This window comes from Triturus cristatus, chromosome 3_1 (genome assembly GCF_964204655.1).
Source record: "Triturus cristatus chromosome 3_1, aTriCri1.1, whole genome shotgun sequence".
NCBI lineage: Eukaryota > Metazoa > Chordata > Amphibia > Caudata > Salamandridae > Triturus > Triturus cristatus.
This window is the reverse complement of record NC_140583.1, coordinates 763,050,378-763,064,385: the sequence shown is the minus strand read 5'-3', so window position 1 is coordinate 763,064,385 and position 14,008 is coordinate 763,050,378.

Genomic DNA, 14,008 nt, shown 5'->3' with positions numbered 1-14,008 from the left:
CCCATGTTGACACGGCTTCTATTGGAATTCTCTGCGGCATATTATCAAGCCCATTTTCGCTGCTTTAGCGGCAGTTTTCTGCCGCTAAAGCAGCGATAATTTTAACGCCGTTTCTTGATAATATGCCCCTCAGTTTCTTGTAAATCTGCCCCTCTGTTTTGTACCGTCCTTCTTTCTCCTTTCAGGTGCCCACTTTTTATTCTCTGTGCTCTACTTAAGCAATGCACATTTGGTCCATGGAGGAGGTCTGAAAGTAGCAGCAGTGATCAAAGCTGCTATCAGATCCTGCCCTCATCCCTAGATAAACAACAGTGACACCCAGAAACACTGTCATTGTCATAAAAGCTGCACAGTAAGCGCCCATCACAGGGCAATTTATAGAAAGATAGTCATTTGCCTGAAGGATTTTCCATAGGGAAGAAACCTTGCTGGAAATTAGAATTGTGCATGGCATTACAACATAAATATTCGAAGTCGTTTCTTTTCTTTTCTTAGTGGCCCCAGACCCATCATAAAGTGCAGTGCAACATGCGTTAAAACAAATAAATAGCACCATGACAAAAGCGGTTTGGAGTGCGATCTAAATCCAATAAAAACATTGTCAAGAATATTTATCTCAATATTGATACCTTTTACATGGAGTTGGGCGAGTCTGCAAATTAACAGGGAGAAGTGACCGAGCCAAGGATGTGGTTTGGCTCAAAGAGCCTGTGCACGAGTCAAGCAATGAAAATGTTTGGCATTTCCATTGTGCAAAAAACACATCATGCAGAAATAAAATTACCTCGTCCAAATTTCAAAATAGTACAATTATTTAAGATGCAGAAGTGTTTCACCTTAGTACATCAGATTATATGCAGAGAAGTATTTATGACAAGAGATAACTTTTATCATTACTTTTGAAAACATTCATGCCCCTCCACTCTAACAGCGATGCCATTAGTGAACTAAGGGGCTTATTTATGAGAGCCATGTCTCACCTTTGCACCTAGGAAAGTGGCACATGTGTGATGTAGGGCTCTCATTTCGATTTATGATGTCACGCAAAGCCACCTTGCGTGGCTTTGAGTGGCCTCATAAATCATGAGTATGGCGGTGCAGCACAAATCGCTGAGTTACTTTACTCCGTGCCCGGGAGGCATTCCATGTTCGTTACAGTGGGTTTTCCTATGCAACACCCATGGAATTTGACGCTTCCCCAGATATACATAGTCATGTAAACCTGGGGAACTGCCAAATCAGTACACCTGCCAAGGTGAAGTGTAACAAGGAGAAATATGTTAATTTCTTCTTTTTTTTCCCTCTTTCTATGTGTGGTACATTCTGCAGCACACATAGAAAGAGGAAAACATCCTAGGATTGTTTTTGTGCAGGAAGGTGTCCTTTCCTACACAAAAACAATCCTGTATGCAACGCAGGCACACTTGCACCGTGGTGCAAAGGTGCCTACGTTGGCGCTAGGCATCAGAAACGTCACCAGCACAGGGAGAAAGGACAGGAATGCACCATATTGCATAAATATGAAGCATTCTGGCCCTTTCACTTTGGCGTAGGGCAGCACAGCAAGGTGCCTTGCTGCGCTGCCTTATGCCAAAATCCCATAAATAAGCCCCTAAGAGGCAAGACAGCCGTCATGTGCACCCTAAATGTGGCCTAGATTCCTATTATACATGTAGAAGCTTTATAGACTATTACATCAAATACAAGATGTTTTTATACAGTGCTCACGTACTTCAAGGTACTGTCATGTGCAATAATGAAACAAGAGGAGGTATGGTGAAATGAGATGTTGCCTAGGATCTTATGATGTCTCTGCCTCCATTAATCCATGTGTTAGCCACCACCCCCCTCCCCCCCAAAATTTGAGTCTAATTGCGCTGGACAAGGCGACAAAACAGGGTCATTTTCCTACGGGGGGGGGGGGACTTATTGGCTTTGCCATCAGAATCTCTACCACCTCAGTTGCGACCTAATGGACTAGTGGGAAACATGGAAGCAGGAGACACCGTTTTTAACCCAGGCCACACATTTGTCCAAATCGTCTGCTCCTAGGCAATCACTTTGTGAACTTATTCCTCTGCTCCTTTTTTTGACAATACTGGGCGTATTTAGAATCAGTGTAAAAGCTGATCGTAAGCAGGTCATTAAAAATGGATTGGATATTACCAATGGGAGGGAAGAAGTGTCCAGTCTCATGGTATATACACCAAAATGTAATATGGTGATCAATGTATATAGCCTGTGCAGCAAGTAGCAGTATGCTGTCAGGTCTACTACTTTAACAAACTGTGTGACCTGTGCAAATCATGCTCTCTCTTTGCCTCTGTCCATTTATCTGACCATATGTCGGCTTAGTGGAAAAAACAAAGACCAGTGACATACTTATAGGACAGGTCCCCAACATTGTTTCAGGGCTGTTTATCGGCATTTGGCTGGATTTGCAACTCGACAATTAAGTGTGCTACTGAAACTGCATTGTACAGGACTACTCCTGTGCAGCAGCTCATTTATCCCATCCACTGATAGATATCTCATGTATAGCTCATAAAGGGCTGAAAGACTGAGAGTTGCTTGTCCTTTGAGAGGGTTAAAAGTGCCAGGGAAACAAAACGTGAGCAATTGGCATCCTGCAGTGCCTCTGTGGAGACAGCGGGACAGGAACCATGAATGCAGGACACACCTGCAAAATGTCGGAAGGTTGCCACCCTTCTTACCTCTCCCCCTCTCCCCCTCTTCCTGCCTGGATATTTGAAATAGTACTTTTCAAACACAACAAGATGATGGACGGAGTGCTGAAACTTTTCAAACACTCACCCCAGTCAAGAGATCTGGGTTAAATCCATTGTTCTTTTGCTCACGATGCCACCCCACTTTGGACCCACCCATCTGCAAATCAGTCTTGAGCCTGCTCCTCATGGGAACAGTCCAGCCCGAACTGCCAGGCCAGGTCCTCCCTGAAACAAGCATCCTGGACCCGGTTTCGCGATATCACCCCTCATCAGCCGGGTTAGCTTCCCGGCACTCTGCCACATTATTAATTGCTGTTTTAGTTCTCCTTTATTTCTGTCTTCTCGGAAACAAGGGATTGTGTCACCGCTCCTTAATCTGCTCTCAGTATATTATGGTATTCTACTCAATGTATACCTGATTTTGCTTCTCCAGCAACACATATGGAGAGGGTGGCCATTGCTGAACTTTCTGAATAATTTAACCATGCCAGTGTGATGGACCCAGCGTAAGCACTATCCTTCCTCTGAACTGCAAGGAGTGAGTGCTTGTTTCTGTTCTGAATTACTTCTGTGTAACGATGGATTCCAGTGTGGCAGTCTGTATCCTTTTCTGTATCCTTTTGCATCCATCAGTCACATTTAACACCACATTGTTTCGTTCTTCTTTGTGCCTGTGATCTAGCCTTGGTCAGGATTGCTTCCTTTAATTAAATGGGTGCATTCAGGTTAACTCATTCCCACATCAGATTCTCGCGTTAGGCTTAGATTTAATCACACCAGTAACGCCTGGTTTATTTAAGCTCTCCCTTTCCTCCATGTAGGTGCCAGCCTGCTGAAAACACGACAGAGTTCTGCCGTTGTTGAAAAACTCAGGCTCATACTTTCAAGTCTTGAGCACTTACCACACTATCTCCTTACTACCCCGTCCTATTATGATCTTGGAGGTTAATACTTCAACTCTCTTTATACTTGGAATCTCGCTCTTTGCTGGGCGTCTCCCGGTCAGGCTTCAGACCACGACACAACACAGAATCTGCTACATGTTCGGTGCTGCCCTGATCCTGGTGGGCCGCTCTACAGCCTCTAATACGATCCTGTGCTCGATTCCAATCTATCAGCTGTGTGAAATTGGCATTGGTGGTCCATCACTGGAGCAGTTTAAATCCTTTCTTACTAACCGCACTCAATGAGTCACGAATGATGCCTCCTTATTGTTCAGAGGAGAAGTTAATAAGTGGAGTCCCTCGGGAATCCTCATTGAGCATAGCTTTATTCAATCTCCATGTCGTGGCTTATCATCTGGTCTTTTGGATTTGAGCCCGTGACTTACGCTGATGATACCCAAACTGAGGTGTCATTTTCGGATGGAGTTGCCTCTACCCAAGAGTGTTTCTGCTCCTGTATGTCAGCAGCTCCTGGGTGGATGGGTTCTATCTGTCGGAAGTTTGAATGGGGACAAAACCTAGGTGCTGGTTTTTGGTGAATACTCTTCTATTCGGCCTGCAGAGCTCGGTCCTATTCCACTACCTGGCGTTCAAATGAGGACTCAGGAAACTTGGGATTACTTTTGACCACAAACTTTTTTTTCAATGTAGGTAAATTGAACAGCAACTACCTTCCTTTCCATGTGTAAGACACACTGGAAATGTATCCACGCTCTCACGGAAATCAATCAGAACATTGGTCATGCAATCTGTGCTCATTTCTCGACGAGACTTTGCAACTCCGTTTATCTAAGACTGTCTGATTTTTTTCATCAATTGTCTTCAGATGGTTGAAAATGCGGCTGCATGCACTGCACTCAAACTTTCTTCTCATCAATCTGTGTCTATCTGAAAGACCTACATTGTCTTCCAAACCAGAAATGTATCTTATCTTGTGCATGACTTATCAGTCAATGAACACTTCTAACCTACTCTACCTGAGATGTACATTCTCTTGGTATCAGAATAAACACATTCCAGGATCTGTGAGCACCAAGCTGGTGGTCCATCCTCGGTTTAAGAACGCCAGATTGGGAGGATGGTCTTTCTCCTGTTTGGAAGCGTAATGATGGAGCTCCCTTCTGCTTGACCTATGATCTGCTTAGTCATTGACCTAAGATCTCCTTAGTCCCTGACTAGCTTTAGGAAAAGGTATAAAAATAAACTTGCTGTTTCAACTCATAGCTTCCTGGCTTGTTATTGGTTGCGCCCGAGTTCAGCGCTAGGGTTCCCTTTATATGGCATAAGTGTACTACAAACGACAAAAATAAAATAAATGAAAGAAAATGCACTTTGAAGTCGACTGTTATGTGGTTCGGAAGCTGCATACGCTTAATTTCTCAGACTTGATGAAATTCAATACACTGAAACTCAACTCATTTAAACTTTTGGCGATGATTATGGTTCCTGTTCCTTGGAATTGTGCCCTGGACCCAATGCTATGTTCGAGCGGTTGGATTGGCAGAGGTACCTTGTTGGCCAGTGAGCCAGGAAAGATGCAGTGAATTCATTAACCAAAATGGTTGAACGGTGGACATACTGAACAATCAAGACCACTGGTTCAGTATAACATACCCTGTGATGAAGCATAACACCCTTGGTGTGTGAGGCGAACCGTCCTTAAAAGGGATCCCCCTCAACTACATGGTTGGTCGAACGGTGTCGCACCACATTCCGCTCCCTTGGACCTGTGGCCTTTTTTGTGTGTTTGATGATTATCGGTGGCCAGCCTAACTTATGCACACCCTTATAGGAACCTTCTCAGCGGGTCATCCTTTCTGAACCTGCTATAAAAGCTCACAATTTGGGTTTTATTTTCAATTCCCCGTTGTCTCTGCCACCCCAAATCAATACCATTGCCTTGCCTTGTTTTTTCTTGCTAAAAACTCTTGTCAAAATCTTCTCTTCTTCCTGTTATGCCATCGCACATGGCAGCTCATATATAGCCCGCCCTAAGGAACGTGTGCAAAGTCAGCTCTCCCTTAAGGTGGGGTATTCCAGCTTTGCCGCCACTACTAGGTGGCAGCAAATTGCAAGGTTATTGCGTGGATAGGGAGCCATCCAAATCAAAAGTAATACTGCCTTCAGGGGTGCACATCCTTACCCGGTTCCAAATCTCAGATATACCATGAAGGATTCTGCTACTCATCTGAAACTAGGGATCATTTGCACGGTTTCACCATTCTAGTCAGGTTATGCAGATTCATAAGCTGTCTGTGGCCAATACTGTCCCTGTCTCTGTGCTTGGCGTTGCATGCAGTGCTGTGCTGGTCTGGCCCTGACTTTGTAAAGGCCAGATTCAAGACCTCCACCCTCTCATCTAAAGCACTCATCCTCCCAATCACTTTCAGTTACGCCCAACATGGCAGCGGACCTTTTTCCTACTTGGCTGCACACGACTGGAATTCCATGCCCTCTGCTTTCAACCCTGTCTCTGACTTTTCCGTAAACAGCCCAGAACTTGGCTCTTCTCACTGCTGGTTTAACGAGGCTCTATGTTGATTTCCTCTTTAGGCTTCTGAGGGCAGAGCAACCATGTTGGGTAACAATTGAACTAAAAAACATCATTTCGTTCACCATTACATTTAGTTCAAATACTCCTCATTCCTAGTCGGCTGCTGTTGTTTTCCACTCTCTGCATTCCACCCAAGCGCCATCCTCCTCATCCTGCAGTGATGCCGTCCTTTCCCAATGTTTGTACAAGAGAGCTCTCTGCAGTGGCCGGGCCTGCACACAGCCCCGTGCACTGACAGGGCTGCACGTTAACAGCAGTGTGTGTGTGCGCCGTTTTACACACGCACTAAGGAAAGGTTGTCACATTAACAGATGTATGCCCTGCATGAAGAGCTTACGTCCATCCCTGCACACAGATATCCTCGACACAGGATGCCCTGTGAATGGGTGCTGTGTGCACTTCAAGCCCTGTGCAATGGCAGCCCTACAAATAAAGGTGTCCTCTGAGAACACTCTGTTGGCATAGTATCGTCATTGGCATCCTTTCCCACCCCTCCAACATAATATACATTCCTCATAAATAAACACATAATTTTTTTTTTGTTTGGGTAAAGTTGCTGCAGGTTTATTACATACACCGTTATGTAATAGGTGGGTTATCTTACGAGCGATCCAAGGGCAGGCAACCAACTGGGCCGCCTGCCCGCCTTCCCGCCTGAGGAGCCAGGCAGCACTGGGGCGAACCCCGCCTGTGCTGCCCTTACTAGTGATCCTCTTCCCGGATCATGTGACCGTTGGTACCTTCTTACTCACGCCCCTTTCAGGGCGGAGCGTTGCATAGCAAACCCCCAGTTGTTCAGGCCCACAACCGCCCAAAGGACTAGCAGGGCGTCGACACGGTTTCAAGGACCCTCCCATGAGGCTCCTCGTCTTTGGCTCTGGCATCCCCTATGGTGCCACGCAGAGGTACCCATGGTACCGGCCTGCTTCCAGATCACCCTGTAACTCCGCCACAGCTCTGGAGGCGGCCACCATCGCCGCCAGGGCCCCCCACCAAAACAGCTATGGTCTTACCCGCAACCCCTCCTCTCTAGAGCCTCCAGTAAATCTAGATGAAAGAGAACCATCCCTACTGGTTATAGATGGTCCCATCTATATCCCAATAGCCGTTGATGTTGGCCTGGGTCAACTAGTGTCTGATGAAACAAAAGGTCCTTTTGGCCTGTGAAGTTGTGCCAAGCACTATTTACCCTCATGCAGGAAAGTTCCACTGCAACACATGCCTCAGCCCCGTGCCAACTCTGGGCGGGACGAATGCAGACACCATTGCTCACATTGCCCCATCTATTTGCTGATCTCATCTAGCTGCCGTCCTTCTAGCACCGTGTGTGCCTGAACACCTGCGTGCCCCATCTATGGGACAGCAGCCCACTTGCTAGGTGACCACTCCCCCACCTGCCTGCCTACTTTGGCTATTATGGCGAGAAGGTTTATACTTAACCTTTGAACAGTCCCTATGCTTGCTAAATCGTGACGCACAGGAGTGTCCATAACTAGAAGTGCGTGACAATGGGCAAGGGGCTCTCCTGCCCTTGCCATGTATCCCTTATTCCTTATGGGAATTTTGCCCATTCAGTTCCCTCTGTGGTGGAACCCCCTAGGCATACAAGCTAGAGAATCTGTCTAATTTAAGCAGTAAGCCCTAGTCAGTCAGCTAGTGTCAGATTAAATAAAAAGTCCTTTTGGTCTGTGAAGTATTCACCCCACGACAGTTTCAGACACCCTGGCTCACAATGCCCCACCTATTCGTTGATCACACTAGCTGCCGCCCTTCTAGCACCGTGTGCGTCTGAGCACATGTGTCTCCCATCTCTGGGACAGCAGCTCACTAGTTAGGAGACCGCTCATACCCCCGATTGCCTACTTCGGATAATAGGGCGAGAAGGAATACTTAACCTTGGCACAGTCCCTTGCTCGCTAAATCAAGGCACACAGGAATGTCCATAACTAGGCGTATGAGACAATGAGCAAGGCTGACCTCCAGCACTTGCCCTGCATCCCTTATTCCTCCCGCTCAGCTCCCTCTGGTGAAGTCCCTAGGCATACCCACTTAGAGAATCTGTCTGATTCGATACAGGGCGCACTGTCTGTAATATGGTGCCTAACATTTGATGTGGGAGATGCCACACATCGCCTAGGTCATGAGAACCAGAAGGAGCACACCATTTTCACCCGGGTGTACCTCTAAATGGGACTGAGCAATACCAAAGGGGATGTTGGACAGAGCGTTTGACCAAATCAAACACTCACCCCCAGTCAACTGATCTGGGTTTAATCCATCATCCTTCTTAGCTCACTCCACCACCCCAGTTCAGACATGGCCATATGCAAATCAGTCTGACCCTGTGCCTCTTGGGAGCAGTCCAGCCCGAACTGCCAAGCCATGTCTTCCCTGGACCGGAAACAAGCATCCTGGGACCGGTTTCGGGTTCATAACCCTCATCAGCCAGGCTATCTTGAATCCAGTGGCAAAGTGAGCAAGGGACCCACGTCTGGGCATACCCTGCCTACTTAGGGCGAACAAAGCGATACCAAAGGGGATGTTGGACGGAGTGTTGACCTAGCAAGCACTCACGCCCAGTCAACTGATCTGGGTTTAATCAATCATCATTCTTTAGCTCTCTCCGCCCCACCCAGTTCAGACATGGCCATATGCAAATCAGTCTGACCCTGTGCCTCTTTTTGCATCCAAATGGGACTGGCTCCACCCAGCTGTACGCCAGAGACACACATATCTTAAACCTCTTTACTGTCTTTAGACGCTTGGCACCCTTCTGGTTGCAGCTCTGTGTATTAGTGAAGCGTGCATGCCCCCGGGGCATAATGTCGCTGAATGGCCAGTGTATGTTACCCACTCGCTGATACTTATCTATCGCTAATTGTCCTACTTGGATTGAAGGGTTGCTGGATGCTACCTAAGGACTGAAGACTTAATGCTCCAACCCAGTTTGCCCCCAGAACTTGGGGACAATCCAAGTAGTGACCATGCCTTTCATGTTACATCTATCCCAGCGCTTGACTATCAATGTGTTAGGGTCCTTGCCCTTGCCTGGTATTTTGCCGCTATGTCATTGCATCCCTATATTTAATACAAAAGGAACACTACACCTACAACAAATCCATCTTTTGGCTTAGTCAATGCTTCTATTTGCATCATATAAATAAGCCACAATTCTATCTCAGTTGCAAAGCCAACCAAGAGCCCCCATCCATAGCTGCCAAGGTTTCAGTTTGCTATGAGTGACCTTTTCCTCATTACAGTGCAACTATGAGTGACATTTAAAGGACTGTGACTGACACTTTCTTGCGAACAAAATCAAACAATGAAGATGAGGGAGACATACCGATATCAGTAATTACACCCATTAGACCAACACGAAACTCTAAGCTTCGAGACCGCCTTAAAAGTATTGCCTAGCCAGTAAGATGTGACAACGTCCCCATCCAGTAGCGACCCGTAATGGGATTGAACTTGCAACATAGTTGTTCTCGACCCCTTTTGTCTATATTGGGACAAAAGATGAACCATGATATTATCACTGATCAAGTCTGTGATGTCATATTCGCTACCTCTGGTATGTTTCTCATAATTCACCATATATGACTGACACCGCACTCTCATCCTGTGCTTTGTGTGATCTTGGCCCACTTTGGTGTGAGCAGAGCCCCGTGAAGTATACTTGGCTTGTAGGCCGATAATGCACAAGTATTAGGTGAGAAAGATGAAACCATACTTGCCGAGCCCCGGCCAAAACCGGCAACCATTTTACCATTTGTCATCAGTAGCACATTCATCAATGGGACATTGCGAAGGGCCACATGCATAACTCCTTGTGGCAAAAGGACCTTGTTGGCCAAGCAGCGAAATCTTCGCTCAATGTAATAATACGAGACAGACTTCTCACGGCGCACGCCACACAGGTGCCAAACAGGACACCAAGGTTTACACCGAACATCCCAACTCCAAAGAAAAGGCACCACAAACCCAACCCCCTGCGCAAGTCACTCACCAAGGCACCGCTGAAGGATCCACCCATGAACAACGCCCCCTGCATGAAGCTTGAGTGCCCCCTGAGAATAATGTAGGCTGAGGTTCGCCAGACACTGCGCTTGACCATGCCCTGTAACAGCCGGGTCCTTCCCAGACCCCATTGCTGGCACTGAGCAGGAGTGCACATTCCTACTAATCCTCCACAACTGCCACTGCTCCACCGATGCAGCAAAAATAAGGGGGGGGAGCCCTGGCTATCCATGCTGCTCTTTGTAACCTGGATGATCCCTAGTACAAGGTACAGACTGATGACCAAGTGCTGCGCCAGCCAATAGACATGTAGTGAATTTAGGCTAACTCATGCCCTACAAGGCCGCTCGGTGTGCCACCTCGCCTAAACCAAGACAAGGGTGGATCACCAAGTCCTTATCCTACAAACCCATCAGTCATCTGCCTGACAGATGCTGTGTCGCCATGCTGGCATCCCTATCTGCCATCAAGGTCCTTACTTTGTTTTGGCTTTGGAAACTTGTGCTCGCGCCACACTTCAGGCATATGGAAATTGTGTCAAAACACTCACCTACTACACCGCTGAGAGATCCAACACAGCCAAATAAACCTTCCATAAAGGGCTACGGCCTGTCTTTGCCCTCTGTGGTGAGAATGTACTGTAAAGACAAAGTGCTAATGAGGCCTTACGTTCATGTGTGTCCGTTCATCTAGTGCCACACAAACGCTGTGAAACTAATATGTGAAACTGATATGTTCCCTATACGTGGTCCCCTGTTGACAGGGGTTGTGCATCAGATAACTGTTACACAATGTGAGGTTGTTGTCCCATGTGGTGAACTAATAGTTCAACTACTCTCCTATTATTGCACATGGGTTGAATTAGTACAAGTGCCTGGTAGGGTTTAAGTCAACAAAACTGCCATACACCTGGCACGTACTAGCTGCACACCCCCGTGAAGCACGTCAATTTTAGGCGTTGTAATGCAGTGTGGCACAAGAGCCAAGCCGCAGATACCGCAAGTAGCTGAGTGGGAGGGCCTCAGCAGGCAGGGCTGGAATGCCCTTAAAACTGCAAATAATTCTAGGTTCTGCCCGAGATAAAGCCGGCGCCTGCAGAAATCCAGCGGGAAACCTGCTCCTCGTTTCAGACCTGCCAAGAAATGCACTATGTCTAAATTGTCCCTACCAGATCTCCCTTTCTCTATAATCCCAAGCAATAAAATTTTTGAGGTGTTACTCCCGTGCGCACATGCTGCCCAAGGTATTAAAGCAATGCACATGACACCAGGTGTGTTGCAGCTGGACCCATTCATATGGTAGGCACGGGGGGATTGTGTGCCCAAATGTAAAACGAAACAAGGGGCAGTGCCGCCCGGTGGCAGGAACACTTCCTGGAGGAAGACCGCAGCATCTGTTTGGGTACTTCCTGCCTGCATATAAAGGTCAAACCACCAACTAAGAACTAGCTGACCGCCATCTAGCCGGTTCCTGCTCAGAGCCCCCCCCCCCCGTGCCTTGGAGCCCCAGAAACCCAGACCTTCCTTACACCACCAACTCAGATCTGGCCCCGTTGGCATTTACTGCACCACCTAGCCCGCAGCGATGAGAAAATGAGCCGGCCAGCATAACCTTTGAACGAGTCACAAGAGATGCACTTTCAATACTCATGGAAGGTGAAAGAGTACTCAAATGAGTATTAGCGGAACCAGGGACCACTCGCAGCCCCACAGGCACAACAGAAAAACAGCAAATACCGCAAGCAGCAGAGTTAGGAAGAGCCTCAGCAGGCAGAGAAGGCCAGCCCCCTAACAGGATTTTAATATGACACAATTATGGCTTCTTGGGTACCTCTGCAAGTATGAGTCTGCTTACATGTATAAGTACATTTCATACATGTACAATGTTAACAGAGTATATTTAAAACATTAGAGGGTATTTCCCCTTTTAATCTGACAAAATTATAGCTTCTTTGATGCCTCTGCAAGTATGAGTGTGCTTACGTGTACAACTACATTTCACACATGTACTGGTGACTGTTTTATAGTGCTTAGTAGTACATCATTGTATTACTCTGTTGGTAGTGTGGGATTAGATAGGACCATTTCCGGTTCCAGTAGTACTATACGGCAGAGACACAAGATTGGCCTGACTACCAAGAGGCATGTCTGTGGATTACTGTTTGTACACACTTCTGTGATCTGGTGTTTGTTCACACCCATCTGCAGCAGGGCCAATGACCAGCTGAGCTATCTCACCCTCTTCCTTACAGAGTTCTCTGTTTGACAATGCTATGGTGGGCATCCAAATGACATGCGTGAAGTGCCCTGAGCTGCCACACGAGAGTCTCGGGTTTGCAAACCCCTGCCCCATATTTGTCAGAGAGAGAGTTGCTCTCAAGTGCTGCTGTCTATCAAAAGAGTGTGTACCACGATATGCGTGGCCTTGGAGCACAGAGTGAGCTTGTTTGACCTTCATTTAAAGCTGCTCTCCATTTCCCCAAGACGTGTTGGTCAGGTGATGCACAATTTCTCAACGAAGCATTCTTTTTCAAGTTCTCATGTGCATGCATGACCTCTCTAGCTGGTCCTTGTAGGTTTTTGTGCATTTCGGAATTAGGATGTAAAATGACAAAAGTAAAAAAAGACTGAAAGCTGCTCAGATCTGACATGGGAATCCGTACATCGTAAAGCGGGTCAAATATTGCATGAGATAAAATGTCCCTTTTCAGCCACTGGAACCACGATTTTCAGCATTCCAACGGAGTCCACAGGGACATCACCCCCACCAGGAAAAGCGCTGAGCACGGGTAGGTGTCCCTCCCAGGATCAGAGCTCTTGAGCGACCGATCCCAACCCCCCAATGCTCCCTGCTCATACCCCTTGAGGCAAAAATCACACAGAGACGGACTTGAACCTTTGCCCCAAGGACGCCTGTTATTGGACTGCTGTCCACCGATCTACCAACAGCTCACCGGTAGACTTGCCCGACTGAGCGCCCCCAACCCCCATGGCGGCTCAACTCACCCGGGCCAACAGCAGTTTCCTGGAGTCCCGTTGAATATTACCGGCTGTTCCTGGGAGTATGCCAGTTCGGCCAGGAATGGCTTACACATCAGCATAATTATTTCATGTACCGTGTCTGAACTGTCAAACAGCCCCCCGCGGCCTACACCTTCCAGGGACAGCCTCACGTTCCTACGGGCCAACAAACGAACAAGGGCAGTGAGCCCAGCAAATGTTTCCTCTGCCAGGGCTCCACCGTGCCCGGCAGCAGAGACGTCCCATTGGGTAGCCACAGAGGCCATCCGTCTACAACCCTGCACCGAGTGGCAGCACCGCCGCCCTCGAGGTCCTATGCGCCCCCTTGTTCAGTGGTCATGGGGGCATGGAGTGACGGGCACAATCCCCAACATGGACAAGTGCAAGGTACCGGCTAGGGGAATGCTCATCCACCCACGGGCACAACCCGTACCCTGCTGGCTCTATCATTGGCCACCTTCACTGGCGGCTAGCCGTGCTCACCAAGAGCTTACCCCTCCCCGTGTCCGCCTGCATGGGTCCCAGCTGGCCCGACCGGGCCTGTCCTAAAACTTGGGAATGGGGGGGGGGTGGCTAGGTGCACTCACCGTGACTTGTGCCGCGTGGCACCGAGCACGACCGGAACAGCGTTGAGCCACCTGACATGCTACACGACGACGACCCCTAGACAGCATTTGCGGTGATAAAAGAGGTCGCCAAAATGGTGGGGGAGGGATATATACCCTCCCCCAAGTACTAGGC